The following is a 21,051-nucleotide window of genomic DNA, read 5'->3' as shown; positions in this document are numbered from 1 at the left end:
TCCAGCATCACGTCCTCCTGGAAGCCATCCTGAACTCCCCTGGCTGGTCCAGAGCTCCCACCACAGACCCTCATGGCTCCATCTGCTTTGTCTTATGAGACCCATCCAAGGTGTTATTTTAAACTTGGTCGCCATCCTCACTGTAAACCCTGAAGGGTAGGGGAGAATCTGCTTTTGTTCATTCATGAATCCCCAGTACAGGGGCTGGCACATAGGAGATGCTCAATGAATATATCCCACAGGGCTACACTGCACTCCCAGCCTGTAAGGCTGGATCAGTAGCAAACTTACTTCTGGCTAAAAGGGCATGGCTGAGCCCGCCTTGGGGAGGGTGTGCAGATGACAGCTCTCAGGTGACACAGTCCCTCACCCGTTGTCTGTTTTCATCCACCAATGAGCTTTGGGTTGAGACATGTGCTTGGGGGAGCAGACAGGACCAGGATCTGTCTGGGCATTCAGAGAAGCCATGTGACCCTGGGGGTCAGAGCCCTGGCTGTGGAGCCAGATGCCTGCACTTGTACCCTGGTTCTTCCACTCTCTAACTGAATAGGCTTGGACAAGTTATTTGACCTGTTCTGTGCCTCAGCTTCCCCAACAGTAAAATGGGGATGCTGAGAGTTTTTATTTCATACTAAATAAGCTAACAGGTGTAAAGCTTGTAGGTCGGTACCTGGTACACAGTAAATGCTCAAGAAGTGCTCAAGTCTTTGTATCACATGCCCATCCTCTGAGGAAGAGGCATTAAAGGATCACGTAAATAAAATGACCCAACAGGGCTTCCCTGGTGGCGCAGTGGTTGGGAGTCCGCCTGCCGATGTAGGGGACACGGGTTCGTGCCCCGGTCCGGGAAGATACCACATGCCGTGGAGCGGCTGGGCCGTTGAGCCATGGCCACTGAGCCTGCGCGTCCGGAGCCTGTGCTCCACAACGGGAGAGGCCACAACAGTGAGAGGCCTGCATACCGCAAAAATAAAAATAAATAAATAAATAAATAAATAAATAAAATGACTCAACAGTTAACACCACCAGCCTTTGGCCACCCAGTGTTGGCCTATGGAGATGGAGGCCATGCATGGGCGCAACGGCCCAGGCTCCACTTACCAAGGCTGGTCTAGCTACTGCTGCTGGTTCTTGAAGCCAACCTGCTAGTGGCACGGGCCATTGCTGAGCCCCCAAGATGGCACCGTTCCTCAATGAGACCAAATGGCAATTTGGCCACATTGGGACCCTTGCATGTGGAAAGGCCCAGCAGACTGTTCTCACAGGAACAGAACTACCTTCCTGGTGGGCATTGGCCTGTCCTGCCGGTGGGGCCTCATCCAGCACCACCATCTGAGGGCTATGGAGGAGGAGTACAGAGTGCTGGAATGGTCTCCTGCAGGCCCAGCTAAAGTGCCACTGGGAGGAAATGCTCTGTGAGGATGGGGGTCCTGCAGGATGCAGTATTGCACAAAATCACAGCCTTTTTTAAGGGGAGGTGCCCCCAGTAAGCATACAAGGGTTTAGGAAACACGAGGTAGAAACCAAAGTGGTCCCATTACCACCACTACTAGAGAACCACCAGGGGGCTTGGTGACTCCCGTCGCTGTAGCCCTGGGCTCCGCAGGGTTAGATGTCCTGCTCCCTAAAGGACCCACATGTGACAGTAAACACAGAGAGAGCCTCTGGTTTGCAGGCTAAGGTGGCTTCCTGGGTGCTTTGGGCTCCTGGACTAGATTGCAAGAGGAGGGGTCACTGTCTTGATAAGGGTAATCGACTCAGATCAATTACCCTTGATCAGAGAGGGTAGGGCTGCTGCAATGCAAGGAGGGCAGGGAGGAGTAGGTGTGGAACCCAGTCGGTCCTACTGGGCACTTTGTGATGCTCTTCTGACAACCGTGACTGTGAACGGGCAGGTAGCATCCTTACCTGAGAAAAGCCTGGTGGCCAGAAGCTCAGTCCCCTTGGGGAGGAGAGCCTGGCTACGTTAGCACATAAGCCACCAGAGTGAGGGTCTGAGAAACCTGGAGTGGATAGACGAGGAAGGAGGTGATTAAGGATCATTTGCAGCTCTGAGTCCCAGTGAGGGCTGAGGGCTCCATCGGTCTCACTGAACTCCTGCTAAGTTGCCCCTCTGGAAGAGTGGGCCACCAGATAGTCCGAGAAGGTTTCCCTAAGGTTTCCCAGATGAAAAAATGGATCTGAACGGCTCGAGGGTTGGACTGTGATGGACATGGAGAGACCCACTCAGATGCGCTGCTGGTTTATCCTTCCTATCCCTCTATTGTGCTCTTCACGTTAGGGACTTATCTGCTATCTTACACTTGAACTTGCAACTGGCACCTGTAGTTGACGTGGAGATGCTCTACCAAGGCAGGACTTGCTGTCCAGCTGCAGAGAATGCCTTTTACAGAGGGCCACCCTCTGTTAGCTCCTTCGGGTCTGCTTCCGCTGCAGAGAGCTTCCCTTCCTGGGAGCCCACCCTCAAGGGCAGAGTGAGATGTAGGCGCCCTGCTGCTTCTGTCCAGTGCAGGTCAACTCTGACAGATGCTGCCCAAGCTACTCACTCCCCCACTCCAGACCAGGTGGTCGAGCATCGTCAGACTTGCCTCACAGTTTGTTGTCCTTCCTTCCGGTCCTGCTTCCTTCCCTTCTTTTCAAAGTTATTGATCCCCAATAAACATCTCATCCCTAACTTCATCTTGCTGTCTGCTTCTCCAAGAGCCATGTTGTGACCAGGGGAAACCAGTGACTTTGTATCAGTCACCCCTGAGTTTGAGCCCAGTGTCCATTACTTATTAGCTGGATAGTAACTGGATGGCAGACAGCTTGTCTCTCTGTGCCTCAGTTTTCTCATCTATAAAATGGGGCTGATAACCCCACTGGCCTTGCAGGGATATGGAGAATGGATAGGAAAATGATTTGTAAAGGAAAATACACACACACACGAGTTAATTACAAACCTCTCTGCTTGCATCTATGCCTATGGTACAGACTGAGAGCTGCAAGAAGTGGGGCCTCACTGGATCTGAGATCCTGCTGGGAAAGAGGTCTGGGCAGTCTGACTCTGGTGACCAACACACTAGCATGCCCCCATTATGGCTGCCACTCCAAGTGGCATCAGTAGAGGTGATGGCAGGGCCAGGCAGGATGAGCTGGGCACTGGGGAGCGATCCCGTTCTCTCCTCCTCCTTCCAGGAAGCCTGCTCCTGGTTGCTGCACCACATTTCTGATCAAAACATCTAGATCCATCAGAACAAGAGGTGGATGGGATAGCCGCACATTCAGGGGAGGGGAGGACAAAATCTGGGTGGGGGACACTCATGAGATTCCTCTCCACGTGTGAGTGAGCAGACAGACCGAGATAGGTGACGTATTTTCCAAGAGCCCCAGACTAGGTGGGGAGAGATGCGGGCAACCCAGGCAGGGCAGGGGCACCAGAACTGATGCTTTAAAGAAAACATTTATCAAAAATCAGGGAGGAAACCATCTCCCCCTCCCTATTGGAGAAGCCCTTGAGTGATGCTTCCTGGATCCTCCTACCCTGGTGTTTGTCTTTCACTGGATGTGAAAGCAGCTCTCATGAGGGGAGGGCTGGGCCCTGAGACCTTCACAAGGCTCTCCATCTCCACACATCTCTCAGCTGTCAGCTCAGCCCATCAGGGAAACACACTGAGTAACGCGGAAGACTGGGGGGTTGAGGGGTGGGAAGGTGTGGCCAAATAGAGAACAGGGTCCTGGAACAGCTCGGGGGCTAGTTAGGGTGGGCTCTGGGCCTCAGTTTATCAAGGCAGTCAGCAGAGCCTCCACAGTCTCCCGACACAGCACATGGATTCTCCAGGAGTTTGGGGCAATGGGGCAGTGGTCCAGACAGTATCTGGCCCTGTCTTCAGCTCCAGCAGTACTCAGTAGAGGCAGGAGTCTTCCAGACCAGAGTTCATATCCCAGCTGGGTCTCTCAGCTTTGTGACATTGGACATGTCACTTAACCTCTCTGTACCTCATTTTCTACCACCTATGGAGTTAGAGCCTTTAGCACACTACCTGGCATAGAGAAAGTACTCAAATAAAAGCTTTTTAAAAATTGTTATTATCAGTATTATTACCTACCCTTTCTGTAAGCATGTATTATAGATTTTAATATACAATAGAGTTTATGTAATTGAGATCTTACTATGTCTTACTTCTCTCTTATCACAGTAACATGAGTGCTTTCTTACATCATTAAAAGTTCCTCAAAAGCAACATATTAATTCCTTCATAATAGTCCCTCATCTAGAAGTGTCATTGTTTACTTTGTCACCCTTGGTGGCTGGATGAAGAGGGCATCACGGCTTTTCTCTCTTATCCTCAGGCTGTAATAAACATCTCTAGGCATAATCCTTGCTCAAATCCCTGACCACTTCCTAAGGACCAGTTCCTGGAGGTGGAATCACTGTTATCAGGGCACGACATTTCAAAAGCTCAAGATCTCTATTACTTAATTGCCTTCCAAAAAGACTTCCAGCAGTGCCTGAGCGTGCCTGTCTCACCACACATTTACCAGCGTTGATTTTTCTGTTTTTATTTAGTCTTTGCTAATTTCATGGACCTGAAATTATACTTCACTGTCTTTTGGAGACACAGAGCCCTGGCCTATAGTCCCTGTTTCCCAGCAGGGCGATAATCAAATTAGATTCAGGGGCTTCCGGCAAACCTCATGACGAAAGGCAGCCTGTGACAGGGTAGCCCCGAGTGGGGAGTCGGGAGCTGGTTCCGCGTCTCAACTCTGTGCTCACTTGCTGTGTGACTTGGGTATATTACATGGCCCTCTCTGGGCCTTGGTTTATCGATCTGCTACTATTGCCTCCCAGCTAGTCTCCCTGCCTCCACTTTATCTAGGCCTTGAGCAGTGCCTGACACATAATATGTGCTCAACAAATATTTGTTAAAGACTGAACTGACGGAGTGACCTTTATAAAGGAAAAATCTTGCCCCATCATTATGCTGCCTCTAGCCTTCGTTCACACTTCCTAACATTCTATTTACTTATTTGGTCTGCTCATGGATTTCTGCTTCTACTTAGGATGTGAAAAGACACAAGAGAGAATGTGAAAAAAAAGGCACATAATCTACAAAATCATAACTTTTCTTGAGCCCATCAGGAAGCTGAGGCTGCAAGGTACCCAATGAACTGAAATCCACAGAATGACATGACGCACCAAGGAGACAGAACACGCAAACCGTTGCACCTTTGGCAGAACCTCGGAGAGAGTGGTGGCTGCGGTGAACGTAGGCACGAAACAAACAGCTAACATTTTAATGAATTCTTGGAGGCTGAATGTGGACTGGCATGCCAGCTGAGCATTCCTGGGAGCCCCAGACACAAGGGGAGTGCACATTCACGGTGGTTTCCCATGGTGCTCAGGAAAAAGACTGGGGACAGGACTAGCAGTGGAGAGGGCCACCTCCCGATGGCACACAGATCTGAAAGCCCTCCCACTTCCCAGACCCTCCTCTCCTGTGAAGCACAAGCCTTAAGCCACTTCAGTGGGGCAGGAACACTTCTCACCCCCAGGGCCCAGGCAAAGACCTGGATGATGCCCAGGGTGGAGGTGGCCCAGGGTCCTGCGCACAGTGGCTGGTTATGATTCTTAGCAGCATGATCGGATGCCCCTGGGGCTGTTGGATTCCAGGCTGCCTCCTGTCCTCCATCCTCATTTTCCCAGAGTTACTGCCCGTCCACACCCAGGACCAGAGGCAGCATCAGAGAGAAAATGGATTTGACTGGAGCCCACGCCCCCTCCGCTGCATTTACCCTCCCTCCCCTCCCCCAGCTTTTTGCCTCTACCAGGGCTTCCAGGATATGCTCCTGGGCTCCGACCACAGTCCAGTTGCATTGTCCTGGTCCAGGGAGGCCTGGTATCTTGGACCAGAGGACAGGTGGGCAGAGGCTCATCTGCCTGAGGAAATGGAGGCTCCTGGGACAGGACGTCCTCCCCCCAGGGTCCCCATCAGAGTCCTTGCGCTCGGTGACACTTCTTCCGCTCGCTGGGCCTCCCCATCAGGGCGCAGCGTCAGGGTTTGCACGACTTCCCCGGATCTGGACGCCCTGTGGTGGGTGATGATGTCCAGTTACAGACCAGGACACTGTCCCCAGGGGGGGCTGGGAGACACCAGCGGCCTCTCGTCAGGGTGTCAAATCCAAGCCCAACCCCACGGACCCCAGGGGACCCTCAAGAAGGGGGGGCCCTGCGGGGGATCTCAGACCGCAGGGGAGGCTGGGAAAGGGGAGAAGGAGAAGGTCAGCGGGTGGAAGCACAGGGGCCTGAGGGGCACAGCCGGCTTGTGGGCGGGGCCAGCCTGGGGCTGCAAATTAACTACAGTGTTTTATTAGAGTTTGGAAATGGGCTCAGAGTTTCCAGTCAGGTAAGCGTTGACCGGGAGGATCCAGCCTCACTGTGATCCCTTTTCCTACAGAGAAGCACCCCCAGCTCTCCCCACCTCAGGGGCCTCTGCAGCCCGTCCCCTCGCCCCAGGGTCTCCCCTCCCCTGTCTTCTCTGCAGCTCTGGGCACCAAGCACAGCCCTTAACACAGCAGTGCATCACCTGTGCACTTACCTGCTCCTGTCTCCCCTGCTGGCTTGTGACCCAGAAGTGACAGGGCCAGGACAGGGTTGCCTCTGTCACCGCTGTGTTCCAGGTGCAGGGCGGGCACACAGTGGGCCTTGGTACGTTTGGTGAATGAATGGGGACAGGAGTGACTTAATTTATCTTTAGGGGAGTGATGAAGAAGAGGGGGCTTCTGAGGGCTTTTCTGGGATAGAAAGCCCCAGGGAGGAGCAGGCTGGGGGTGGGGGAGACAGTGAGCTCAGAGGCTCCTGGGCCAGGTCCACAGGAACGAGGCTTCTCCCTCCACCTTGAGAGCCTCTGGCCATGGCCTCTCACCAGAGGGTACAATGGCTGCCTCTCCAACACCAATTTTCTAGCCACAGTTTGAGAAGTTCTTGTTTTCCCCTCATCTGGAGGCTGCTATAGAAGCAGACAAATCCACCAGATACCCAAGGATGGAAAGGAAAGGCAAGGAAAAAAACTAATTTTAATTTTATATATCTGGATCTAGAGCTAGAGTTTTTCATAATTGAAACATGGGAGAACATCATGATGGGCTTGGACCTGGACCAGCCTCCAGAGCAGCTGGCACGGCTTTTCCCTGGCTTCTTGTCTGCTAGCATCATCCTTTTCTCAGGCTTCCATTCTCCTTTGTTGTTTATAATTCTATCATCATTTATTGGGCTACAGCCCTAGACACACGGCTGGGAGCCTGTGCAGGGTGCTGGGTTTGCCATCTGCTACTGGAAGTGGAGGTGATGCAGCCTCGGGCTGGGCTGCACTGAAGAGAGAGGAAGACAGGAGGGAAATACAGAGGACCAAGAGGTGCAGAGGGAAAACAGCCTCCGTCACCAGCCCTCACACCAGGTTGTTGCAGAGGTATGCTGAGAGCAATTCCTGTTTCCTCATTGCTCTCTGAAATCACCTGGGGTTCTCATGAGAATCCCACACATGGCGGATGCAGGTTCTAGACCCTCTAACCTGCTATGTGACCTTGGGCAAGGGCCACAACTTCCAGCCTCAGTTTCCCCATCCGAGCAATGGGATGATTGAGGTAGCTCAGTGGTTCTCAACCCCAGCTGTAAAGATTTCCTCTTCCAGGCAAGATGGAGTGAACTTCCCGCCCGAAGTGACCAAAAACCACAGAATTATGAAACAATGGTTTGCAAGACACTGGACTTCAGGCAATGAAGGAGAGATGAGAAACAGATGCAGTGGGCCCTACAGTCACCCTGGTTTCCAGCCCTGAGTTTCCCGGCCATGGGACAAGGAGGAGGAACATAAGTAGAGCCCAGGGAGGTCCCAGAGTTGAGGAGTTGGAGCTGAGATTCCAGAAGACCAAGGTGGCTGGAATTCACAGGGCATAGTGCCTGAGAAGAGAGAGCTGCACAGAGAGAAGACTCCGGAGAGGACACAGAAGGGTCTTGCCTCAGGTGTGGGAAACTTTAGCCCTAGACTGAGAGCTGCTCTGGTCCCATCTAAGATATCTTAAAGAAGATCCTGAAGAATCACACTGTTTCCAAGTAACTTCACTGCATTACAGAATAAAGCTCAAAATATTTATAACAAAACAAAAATATCCAGCACCCAATAAGGTAAAATCCACAGTGACTGGCAAAGAAAGCTGGAGTGGCTATAGTAATATCAGCTAAAGTAGGTTGCAGAAAAACAATATTACCAGAGATAAAGGAAATGATATTGTGAGTTCATCAAGAGGACCTAACAATCCTAAATGGTTATGTACCTAGTAACAATGCTTCAAAATACATAAAACAAAAAAAATGACACAACTGCAAGGAGAAATAGACAAATCCACAATGATAGTCAGAAATTTCAGCATGCCTTACTCAAAAATTGATATAGCAAGTAGACAGAAATTCATAAAGGATATAGAGAACTTGATTAACATTATCAACCAACGTGATCTAGGTGATATGTATAGAACACTCCATCCTGCAACAGCAAAGTATACATTCTTTTCATGAGTATATCTAAATATGCCAGCAGAGACCATATTCTGGGTCGTAAAACAAGTCTCAATACATTTGAAGGGTTCAAGTTGTACAGAGTTTGTTCTCTGACCACAACAGAAATAAATGAGAAATCAGTAATTTAACAGAAAGAGCTGTTTCAGTAACAGAAAGATCTCTGAAAAATCTCCAAAATATTTTGAAACTAAATAGTTCATTTCTAAATAACCCATGTGTAAAAGAATCAACCAAAAGGGGAACTAGAAAGCATTTTTCACTGAAAGAAAATGAAAATACAACATCTCAAAATTTGTGGGATGCTGCTGAAGCAGTTCGTTGGGGAAATTTATAGTACTAAATGCCTGCATTAGGAAAGAAGAAATGTCTCAAACCAGTGACCCCAGCTTCCACTTAAAGAAACTAGAAATAGAAGAGCAAATTAAATCCAGTGTAGGTAACAGAGAGGAAATAATTATGAGTAGAAATCAGTGGAGAAAAGCAATAGAGAAAATCAATGAAACCAAAGCTGATTCTCTGAGAACATCAATAAAATTGATAAGCCTCTGGTCACACTGATCAGGAAACAAAAAAGGGAAGACACAAATTACCAATATCAGGAACGAGAGAGGTAACATTACAGATTCTACATAAATTATTTGAAATTTTTCTGCATGTGAGATCTTTTTCATATGTATGTATGTATATGTATTCATTCATTCATATCAGTATGAACTAATGGATATATTTATTTTATCCTTTGGGTTATAATGCAATATTACTTTATGTATTCTGTTGCTGAGATTGACCAAGCTTTGGCCATTGAAATTTCTTTCAGTTGGCTCTTGTTTTCCTTTGATTTTCACCCATCATTATGAGTTTTTCTTTTGTTTGTTTTTAGCACTTTCTTACTTTCTGGCCATAAAAGATGTGCCATGCTCATCTTGTATATTTCCTGCCCTAGTCCTAGAATCAGCCTTTTCTTCAAGGGGATCTGGCTCCTTTTATTGGAGAATGGTATGAGAAACCAAGATCTGGGTACTAGATATGCTTGTTGCTACTGGGATGTCATTGCCTCTAGGCTCTGTCAGCTCACAGAGAAAGGAAATAAAGCTCTGTGCACTAACCCATGCATATGCACTTAGGTATAAAGATTTCTATATGCAAACCTCTGTGTCTATATTCAGCTAAACATGAGTTCATACTGGTATCTCCAACTCTAATCCATTACCACGTGGACCATTTTAGCCTCCTCCCCTTCTTTGTCTGGAACCTCCCACCCCAGCAGTGAGAGAACTGGCTCCCACCATCTGCCATCCACAGGAACATTTATTCCCAGTGTACATGTATAGTGATTTCAGCCTTGTTAACCCATCTGCCATGGAAAACAACTTTATCCAGTAGAGGACAGTGCTTACGTGCAGCTCCTGCTGCCTTGAGTCTTATAGACTCCACCCATTTTCAAGGTCACAGAGGTCAGCACCTTTTGTCTCCACCTGCCTCACTGAGGGTATCTCATACATTTGTGAGACAGTTAGATTCTTTTGTCACAGTCTGCATCCCACCCTGGACTCCCTGACCCCCTAAAGGATTTTTCAAAATCTGTGTACATTCATCCTTTCTACTGTCAAATAGAAATGTATGGTATTGTTGATCCACCATTATAGTATTACACATAATAGCTTTATTGTCCTGAACAAAATCTTCTCCCTGTTCCCCAAACCCCTTGCAACCACTGATCTGTTTACTGTGTCTATAATTTTGCCTTTTCCAGAATGTCATACAAATGCAGTATTTTCAAGTGACTATTTTCCCCTTAGCAACGGGCATTTAAGATTCATCCATCTTTGTGTAGCTTGATTGCTCATCCCTTTTTATCACTGAGTCATATTCCATTGTCTGGGTGTACCGCGGTACGTTTATCCATTTACCTATAGAAGGACATCTTGGTTGCTTTCAGTTCTTGGCAATTATGAATAAAACTGCTATAAGCATTCACATGCAGGTTTTGTATATTCACAAATTTTCAGATCAGTTGAGCGCATACCTGGGAGTGTGAGTGTTGTTGGATTGTATGGTAAGACTATGTTTAGCTTTGTTAGAAACTGACAAACTCTCTTCCGAAGTGGCTGTACCATTTTGTATTCACACCAGCAATGAGTGAGAGTTCCTATTGCTTTGCATCCTCTCCAGCAATTAGGATTGTCAGCAGTGGGATTTTTAAAAAAATCTAGATACCTGGGCCCCATTCCCAGAAATTCTGACTCCATCAGCCTGTGGTGGGGCCCAGGTCTCAGTATTGCTGAAAAGTCCCAGGAGATTCTGATGTGGAGTCAGGCTTGAGAACCAGGGAGTTACACCAACTGCCTCACTGTACAGATGGAGAAACTGAGGCCCCAAGGGCAGTAGTGCTGCAGTGGGGCTGATCTCTAAGGCTCTTCCAGCTGACAGTTTGGGAGGGGCTGTGTGATTCCTGGTTAAGAGCTGGGGCTCTGGAGTCCCACAGTCCTGGGCTCGAATCCCGAGTCTGCCTCTCACCAGCTGTGTGACTTTGGGTGAAGGCCTGTACCTCTCTGAGCCCCTTCTGCGTGAAATGAGGATGGTCCTAGGACCTGGTACACAGGCTGTGTGAGGACCTGTTGGGTCAATGAGTCCAGAGTGCTCACCCAGAGCTGGGTACACAGTGGGGCCGGGACACTGCCAGCGACTGTCCCTGGGACTCTGGTCACGTGACTCCGCTGTGCCGAGGTCCCATCCAGGGAGGCCTGCTCCACCCCTTCCTGGACCACCCCGGCTCTCCCTGCCCTGCCCTCCTACTCGCTGCTGTTCCCACTTTGTCTCCAGCCCTGGGGGCTGCGGTGGCTCCACCACCCCCTTCCTGCTCCCCCACCCCTCCCTTTTCTTCTCCCACTTAACAAACAGCTTCACTTAAAAAGCCATCTGGGAGGATGGATGGCGCAAAGGCACATTTTGTAGAATAAGTTTTCAGGGAGAAGAGCCAAGAAATTAAAGGCACAGCACTTCCGAGTCCAATCTTACTAGGCCGCATGCCTCTGACTGCTGGAGAATTGCATTTCTGTATTATAATCCATCCCTCACCCCCAGGGCCCAGTGTTCTGGGCTCCGTCTTCACTTGTCTTTGAGACATCCTGCTCCCAATGTCTCTGGCTGATTCCCTCCCTCAGGATGAACCCCCCTCTCTATCGCCAGAGAGGGGCTGCAGCTGGGGCTTCCCTAACCCGACTCCCCCCTCCTGTGTGATCGTCATCCCACCTCAGGCAGCTGCTCCCCTCCCTACGGGAGCCCCAGGTGAAGCTTATGTTCTTTTGTGGGGTCTCCCAGGGCAGATTTAGGAACAGCAGGAGAGATGTGTCCACTGTTGGCATGGATGAGCAGCCCCGGGAAGGGGTAATGAGCTCCCCGTCACTGGAGGTGTGCACAGAGGAAGGGTGAGCACTCAGCAGAGAGGCCTCGCAGGAGGCAAACCAGCAGAGAGGTTGGGGGCACGGGCTTCAGGGGCCAAGAGATCTGGGCTGAGTTCCGGTCACGTTGATTGCAAGGTGTCTGACATTTAGCAATGACTTACACTCACTGAGCCTCAGTTTCTTCATCTGGGAAATCAGGCAAAATAAGTTCCACGTCCCAGGGTTGTCATGGAGACAAAAGGACATAATGTGTGCAAAGCACTGAGCATGGAGTGCGGACTATCATTACAGAGTGGGAGGAGGCTGGGTTGTGAAACCCTGAGCAATCTAAGATCCAGCTTGCTGTAGTTTTAGACTCTGAGATCCAATAATTTGATTACACGAAGATTATAAGATTTCCTAAGATCCTAAGGCTTTAGAATTTATGATTTTGTTACTCTCCTCATCTAAGTCTCCTCAGAAACCTGGGCTGTGTGATTCGCATTCTAAACCCGTCCCTCCACCAGCACGGCCGTCTCAGCCGTGGGCTGTCTGCTGCACAGGCAGCGTTTATCTCTCTTCCTCTTTCCACTTCAAATCTTCCATCTTTACCCCCCAGTGGCCCATTGCTACTTCTTTAGGGATGCCTTTTCTAATTCCAGCCTCATCCACTGAACCCTTTGTTCAAAGCACACCAGGCCCCTGCAGTGTGGCTGAATTGCGCCCTTCATCCCCGCCCCAGCACGCTCTCCTGCACTTCCCGCCCTTCCCACCAAACCCCATCTTTGCCTATTGAAATCTTCCCTCACTTTCAAGGCCAGAGTCAAGGGCAGGCCTTCTATGAAACTTTTTTCACCTCCCAGATGAAATGAAGGTCCTTCACCTCTATGTTCTGTGCAGATTTTGCTCTGATCACTATTACAGCAGCTGTCAGAGTCTGACTCATTTTGGGGGGGGGGAAGTCTGCCCTTCGCCCCATGGCAGACCCACCTCTGGTGTCCTTCCAAGACCCCTCCATGCTCCCCTGGAAAGGAAGACGTGCAGATATGATTGGTCAGAGGCGAGACACTGGTTGGGCCACGCTCACTAGTGGGCAGGGTCAGCGCGTGGAAGGTGAGGCGCTGGACCAGCTCTCTCCTTCCACCCCTCAGCTCCCCTCCACGTGCCTCCAGGAGGGAGTCAGCTCTGCAGACCCAGCCACGGTGAAGCCAGGGTGGGTAACCCTGCTTCCCCGAATCACTCTCCTCTTTTCTCTCTCCCTGAGTGAGCTCGGCCATGCCTGTGGGCCCAGCCCTGTCCATGTGCTAACAGCCCCTGATCTCTGTGTGCTGTCACCCCGCTGAGCCATGATCCATATCGAGGGTCTTTGATGCACCCGACCTGTCCAAGGCCAGGCCACACAGGGCTGAGCTGGACAGGCCACCCCTGCCTCCTTGACCTTTCCCTCTGGGGGTCCTGCAACCTCCTGCCCCTCAAGAAATTTAAAACCAAACCCTTCACCTTCCCCTCAAACCTGGTCCTCTCCACGGTTCCCATTTTGGTGTTGCCCCCGCAGCTCCCACTCACCCAAATCAGAAACAAGGGGGCATCTCTGACTCTCCTGACACCTCAGGGACCATCAGATCCTGCCAAGTTGAACTCCTTTAACTTCTGGAGTCTCCTCCCCACATCCACCATCCCTGCCCCATCTCAGGCCCTGAGCATCTCCATCCCGCCAGACATCGCTCCCCACCAGCCCCGCTTGGTCCCTCAGCCCCACCACAGCCCCTGCATTCCATCCCATGACCCTGAGATGTGAGCAGGGGTGTCCTGCCCTGGGGCCCCATGCTTTAGGGGCCCTGTTCCCGCCTCCTCCAGCTGTGCCTCTCCCCTCAGGGACTAGGGGGACAAGGGACAAGCTCCGGTCCCCCAACCCCAGAACTCCCTTCCTGATTGACCCGAACCTGCTTCCAGGGCTCGTGTGTCCTCCTCCGGGGTCTGCCCCCCCGAGGGTGGCCCGCAGAGCCAGCACGTGCCCCCTAAACCCCGAAGTGTAGCTGTGGGTGGGGAGGTGCGGACAGAGCCTGCGGGCTGGGGTGTCGCACACTGTGCGTGAGACCGTGGAGCGGCCGAGCTGAGGGAGGGAAGGGAAGGCGCTGGTCCAGGCCGGGTCAGGGGTCAGGGGTCAGGGGCCAGCTGTCTCTGCTCCCTACATTCCTGGGCTCAGGAATTTGAGGAGGTAGGAGGAAAAACTTATTTGATTTGACAGTTCGTTAGTTGCTTTATAACTCTTAGATATTTAGCCCATTGGTCTGGGGGCCTCACTGGTTCTTGTGCTCCGGGCTGCACATGTTGGGGGCGACCTGCACCCACACCCTGGCCACCAGACAGTGATCATCCCAAACCCAGGACAGTCACGTTGATCTCTGCCTAACACCCTTCGTGGCTCCCGCAGGCCTTGGGACGGCGTCCCCATGCTGAGCCTGGCTCACAGGACTCTCGGTGCTGCCTGTTCCCCACCGCCCCAAACCAGCTCTCAAGCTTGGTGCATGGCAGGCTCAGGGCGCACAGGTCTCACTGCAGGCGGCAGTGGGCACGGAGGCAGGAGCTGGCCCGGCACTGGGTTGGGGGTGGTTTGGGGCTTATGTGCCCCGTGGGCAGTTGAGTCTTGGCTGTCACTTAGGAGGCCAGCAGGCCCTGACATGGCCAAGCTGGAGCCCGCCTGCCTGGGAGAATGTGGGAGACAGTGGAGGCCCTGAAAGGCTTTGAGGACTTTGCCTGTCACTTTGCCTGTTGGGAAAAAGGGTCCTTAAGAAGTCCGTGCTGATGCCGGGGGACTGTCAGGGCCCTGCACCCTCAGGACCTCAGCTCTCCCATCCAGAGAAGGAGCGGGCTGAGCCCAAGGCCTCCAGGGGCCTTTACAAGCCCAATGTCCTGGCGTCCCCTCCCTCCACCCCCTGCCCCCGCAGCCTCAGTTTTCAGCCCCACAGCCGCTGTCTCTGACCCCACAGGTGCTGAGCTCAGATTTTGCTCTTCTCACCTCTGCTGGCAGGATCTGGGGGGCAGAGGAAGCTGTTCCAGGAGCCTGGGTGACCTGCCCTGGGCTTCTGAAGTGGGGAGGGGTCCCTTCTACCAGTGCAGTGGGAACCGTGAAGGAACTGAGGGCTGAGACCCGGCCCGGGCTCAGGTGACCAGGCTCTGGAGGCTGCAGCCTGGTTGAAGGCCTCTGCCTCAGGGCCTGCCTTTCCCAGCCACCTGTTTCCATGGCAACCAGAGCCCTCAGGCAGGAGCTGAGCCCCACCCCCACCCCTCCCCAGCCCACCCCACCCCTGCCCTTGGGGAGGGAATGTGCCCTTGTTATAGGCGAGCAGGTGGGAGGAGATGACTACAGCCAGGCCTGGGCGGATGTCACAGGCTGTGAAATCCATAACCAGGTGATGTGATTACAAATCCAGGCATCCTCTGCCCCCACTTGTTTTTGATACAAAACAGGGAGGTTTCGGGACAGGAAAACGGATCCTTGTGTGTTTTTCAGCCTGTGAGGCTCTTTGTTCCCTCTTACTGCTCAGTCCTCATCCTGTTCGCTATCCTTGGACTCTGCCATGTGAGCCCGATGACCGGGGCCCCTCCATTGCAGCCCACCTCAATCTGAACCCCTCTGTGCCCTGGAGACTGTTCTGCCATCGTGCTTCCTGGCTGGTCGCCAACATCGAGAACTTGGGCTTTTACCCTCAACCCCCCACCCCACACTCCTGCACCCCTTGCAGCCCTTTGGACACCATGACGTTTTCCTCTTCCTCCCATCCCCTTCTGGCCACGCCCCTGCTGCTGGTCCACACTGCGCTAGCCCAGCCCCCGCTTCCACTTCTGAGGGACTGCCCCATTTTTGTGCCCTGAGCAAGAGGCACTCGCTCTTCACTTGGTAGATGTGTAGTGAGCCCCGCCCTGTGCCAGGAGTTGAGCTTATAACGGAGAACAACAGCAGCGACCACAAGACTCTTTGGCCTTGGGAAGCTTCTCTTCTAATGGGGACGATGGACTGTAACTGTCTAGATTGAGCGTGTCTCATGTATAGTTTGGTGACAAGTGAAAAGGAGACAAATCAAGCAGCAAGGGAACATGGGACCGTCAGGGGCTTGCAGTTGAAGTGATGGTGGAGGAAGAGCTCACTGAGAAGCTGAGGTTTTCCCAAAGACTTGGGGCAGGGAGGGATGAAGGAGGGAGCCACATGGATATTTGAGGAAGAGCATTTCTAGCAGAGGGGATGATGGGAGCACAGGCCCTTCAGGTCACCACTTAAACATCTTAATTTGTTTTTTTGGCTGCACCGTGCAGCGTGTGGGATCTTAGTTCCCTGACTAGGGATTAAACCCATGCCCCCTGCAGTGGAAGTGCAGAGTCTTAACCACCGGACCACCAGGGAAGTCCCCAGGTCACCACTTAAATATCAGCTCTTGAGACCCCCATCTGAGTTAGTCCCCCTTATTATCCTCCCACACAGCCTCCTGTGCAGGGCATGCTTGGCCCCATCCCTGGGTGTGGTCACACATTGGTTAGGACTTTTCCTCGAAGGCTATGTCCCTTCCTGACTGTGACCCTCAGGAGACCAGGTACCTGGTCTGACTCGTTTACTTCTCACCCCTGCACCCGGTACCCACTTAGCACATAGTAGGTGCACAGCAAATCACCTGGATGAAATAGTACACCGTAAGAATGGGAAAGGAAATAAAAAATAAAAAAGCTCATGTTCCTGGGCTTCCCTGGTGGCGCAGTGGTTTAGAGTCCGCCTGCCGATGCAGGGGACACGGGTTCGTGCCCCGGTCCGGGAAGATCCCATATGCCGCGGAGCGGCTGGGCCCGTGAACCATGGCCGCTGAGCCTGCGTGTCCGGAGCCTGTGCTCCGCAACAGGAGAGGCCACAACAGTGAGAGGCCTGCATACCGCAAAAAAAAAAAAACAAACAAAAAAAGCTCTTGTTCCTTAGAGCAGAAACAGCCCAGAATGTTGTTAATTGATTTCACTCGTGGGACGGGAAGGGTGGTTTGTGCTCTATGCTGTGCGACTCCGTTTCGTTTCATTTTATTTCTAGTCCTAGTCTTAATCCAAGTCCTAGTTCTTTTCTGTTTTATTCTATTTTAAAAAGCAAAAGACAACCGCGCCCGCCCCCCCCACTGCATAATTGGAACTAGTAATTACAGCTCCCATCCCTGATTTGTGCCTCCATGACTCTGGTCCTGAAGAAAAGATCATTTCATATTTAATCAGTATTAGTTCTAGGATGCTCTCAGGGGACATGTTCACTTCAAGGCTGTGTAGTTTAATTCTCAGTGAGGCTTAATTAGATCAAGAAAAGAGCCTGGCCTCGGGGCAGGACTGTGGTGGTGGGGACCACGAACGCGCAGAAAGGCAGAACCCGGCCTGTCATCCCCCTGCCTGCATCTACCCTCCCGCCCATTCCTCGGGTCTTTCCAGCCCCTGCCTCAGGGGGAGAGCAGAGCCAGGCCTCCCTCCCACGCTGCGATGACTGACAAATCTCATATGGGAGGAAGGACAACAGTCGATGTTCAGGAAGGCAGTGGGCCACCCACCTACTGACTCATCCTCGGAAGCTTCCTGGAGCCTTTCTGGCTTGGCAGGTGGTAAGGGGGCAAGCAGGGGCATCCGTAATCAGCCCATCCTTTCCCTGGTGGGGACAGGATGTTCCCTTAACCAACTCTTTTCTCCCTGTTAATTCTGCTCGATTCAAACTCTGTTATCATTGCTGTGGTCATCATCATCTTAGCTACTGGGTCACGGAGGCTACCGGGTACCAGGCAATTTAAACACAAGATTGCAAGCCTTGAAGGAAAACCCACAAGAGGGTATCATTATCTCTATTCCTCAGATGAGGAAATTGAGGCTCAGAAGGTAAAATCTCTGGTCCCACCTCTGGTCAGTGGAGGAGTGAGCACTAGAGCGGAGGGCAGCAAGGTCTGAGTCCTGGCTTCAGGGCTCAGCAGCTACGTGAGCCGTGGGCACATTCCTAAGTCTCAACATCAGTTTCCTCCTCTCTCTCAGCTCCTTTGGTTCCCACAACAATGCCACAAGCTGGCGGTTACACGGTGTCCATCTGCGCTGGGAAGTTGCAGACATGAGGCTCAGGGGAGGGAAGAGCTTTGGCCGTTTTTGCACAGATCAGACTTGGTGGTGCTGGGACCCAGCCTGGCTCTGGCTGGTGCTGTTCTCCCCTGTGCCACCCTGCCCCGGCTTCACCAGCTCAGTCTAGGGGAGCAAACTGCCCTCCGTAGGCTCCCTGGGCCAGACAGGTTTGCTCAGGGGGAAGGCACACTCTTCCTGTCAGACACAGAGCGTCAGACCATCCACACAAATGAACACATGTTATGTGCCGTGCTGGGGGCCGATGGATCCCCTCCAGACATGGGGGGGCCTGGATCCTCTCCAGACGTGGAGGTGGAGCTTCTCCCCAGGCCCTCCCACCCCCTTCCCTCTTTCTCGCTCTGCCCAAGACACACAGAACAGGTGTGGCTTCACGAGTTCTAGGGCCAAACTGCCTGGGATGGAATCCTGGCTCTGCCATGTATCCTGTGTGTGCTGCTTGACTGGTCTTTTCGTCTCTGAGCCTCAGTTGCTCATCTGTAAGGGAAGACAGACAACAACGGTATCTGCCTCATTGAAGCATGGAGGGGATGAACTAAATGGTGATGTATAAAGTGTTCAGACCAGGGTTTCATGACTAGCGGCCACTCAGTACCGAACAGCTACTTCTTACTTTGGTTTGGTTTGGCTTCTGGGGTCTACTGTGGAGGGTAGATGAGGCCCCAAATCCTTGACCCCAGTGCACACAGGGGGGCTGTGAGGGACGTGGCCTTGCTGCTGGAGTCAGGTGTCCCCAGGTCCCTAGCCTGGCTCTACCATCACTCTTGGCGACCTTAGACAGGCTCAGCCCTCTCTGATTATGAATCTCGATGTTTCCGGGAAAAAGTTGGCATAGAGAGCTCATCTCCAGGCTCCCTGCCACCTCTAAGAGCCCAGTACACTGAGATCAGCCTGAGCCCTCACCCACAGAGGCACCGGACCCCGGAAAGATGAAGGCCGCAGAAAAATCTACCCGGAAGAGAGGGAAGCTTGTCCCATTCACTGTGGCTGCTGCCCTATGTCATTCGTGGAGCACTTCCGCTGCGCTGTGCTGAGCTAAACACGATAAAGGCATTGCCTCATTCAAAACAATGCCACGATGTAGGCACAATTAGTGTCCCCATTTTGAGGCTTCATGTCCAAGGTCATCTCATCCAGGAAGTGACATTGAGGCTATGTTGTTGAACACTTACGTGGGCGTTGTGCTAAGTCAGAACTCTCCACGAGTTTTCTCATTTAATCCTCACAGGTACCCTGTGCCGTAAGCGTGGGCATTCTGGGTCCCATTTTACAGGTGAGGAAAAATGAGGCCCATGGGGAGTAAGCAAGGTCACACAGCTAGCAGACGGTGAAAGCAGACTCAAACCATGCTGCCTTGACCCCTAACTCCAAATACTTTCCACCAGGTTCCTCTGCTTCACTTGATTTTTTTTTTTTTTTTTTTTTTTTTGCGGTACGCAGGCCTCTCACTGCTGTGGCCTCTCCCGTTGCGGAGCACAGGCTCCAGACGCGCAGGCTCAGTGGTCATGGCTCATGGGCCCAGCCGCTCCGCGGCATATGGGATCCTCCCGGACCGGGGCACGAACCTGTGTCCCCTGCATCGGCAGGCAGACTCTCAACCACTGCGCCACCAGGGAAGCCCTGCTTCATTTGATTTAAACCGACTGATCCCATTAGGAGTGGGGCGGGGGGTGTCCCATTTGCGGCTCCACCATCATTTTACTTCTCTCTCATCTCCCTTTTCTCCTGCCCACTCATAAACTGTCCCAGACTGTTACTGCTCTCCTTAAGTCACCCACTTGGCCGGTGACAATAGAAGAAACAGTCCTCTTCACTCCCGACGTGAGTTTCATCTCCTCCGATTCAGTCCTCATCATAGTTATCCCCAGACTCTCCACTTCCCGCTCTGCCCCCCTCAGCCCCACCCACACGGATTCCTGCAGCTGCTCTGGCAAAGGTCACCAGGGATCTCTTGGTGGTGACATCCAAGGGGCACTTCTCAGTGCTTCCCTGGCTGGACCACCACCTGCTGGTGACCACTGTGGCCCACACAGATCACCATTCAACTTTGTCAGCCACCACTGAACACTGACCATCACTGACTACAGATGCCCAGGCTGACCATCACTGCCGACCACTGTGGATTGCCTTTGACTGCCGACATCATCACTATTGACAATAGTCTCCTTCTTCTTCTTCTTCTCCTCCTCCTCCTTCTTCTTCTTCTGAACTAGGTCGATTAAAATTTTTTTTATATTGGAATATAGTTGATTTATGATGTTGTGTTAGTTTCAGGTGTACAGAAAAGTGATTCAGTTATACATTTACATATTTCGATTCTTTTTCAGATGCTTTTCCCATATAGGTCTTTACAGAATATCGAGTAGACTTCCTTGTGCTCTACAGTAGGTCCTTGTTGATTATCTATTTTATATATAGTAGGGTGCATATGTTAACCCCAAACTCCTAATTTATTCCTCTCCCCTACATTTCCCCTTTGGTAACCATAAGTTTGTTTTCTATGTCTGTACCACCTGCTTCCTGATTCTCTGTCCCTCTCCCCTCTCTCCATGTCATTCTTTCTCTTTCTTAGTTCTCCTCCCACCTCTCTGACAGATTATTCTCATACCACTCGGTTGGTCTCTCAACTCATCCTCACAGCACTCCCACTTTTATCACTGTGCAATGATTTGCCCTCCTTCACATTCTCCTGGGACAGTCTAATCCACACCATCAGCAGGTGGCATCAACTACCACCTCCAACGCTGAGGATCCCAAACCTCCATCCCCAGGGCAGTGGATGAAGGGCTGGGGCTGGCTCTGTCACTTACACTCTGTCCAAGGCTCGGCCTTGAACAGGGCAAGTCATTTCCCTGATATTCAATTTCCTCACTTGTAAAAAGGGGGAAATGATAACTTCCTCCCTCAAAGGACTGCTGTGCTGATTAAATAAGGTCACAGACGTGGATCTGACCAGTCAAAATCATGGTGCCTAGC

This window comes from Delphinapterus leucas, chromosome 1 (genome assembly GCF_059928025.1).
Source record: "Delphinapterus leucas isolate spDelLeu-1000000601 "Yukka" chromosome 1, BTC_Dleu_Yukka2, whole genome shotgun sequence".
Lineage (NCBI taxonomy): Eukaryota > Metazoa > Chordata > Mammalia > Artiodactyla > Monodontidae > Delphinapterus > Delphinapterus leucas.
The sequence above is the reverse complement of the archived record's forward strand: the minus strand, read 5'-3'. Positions refer to the sequence as shown.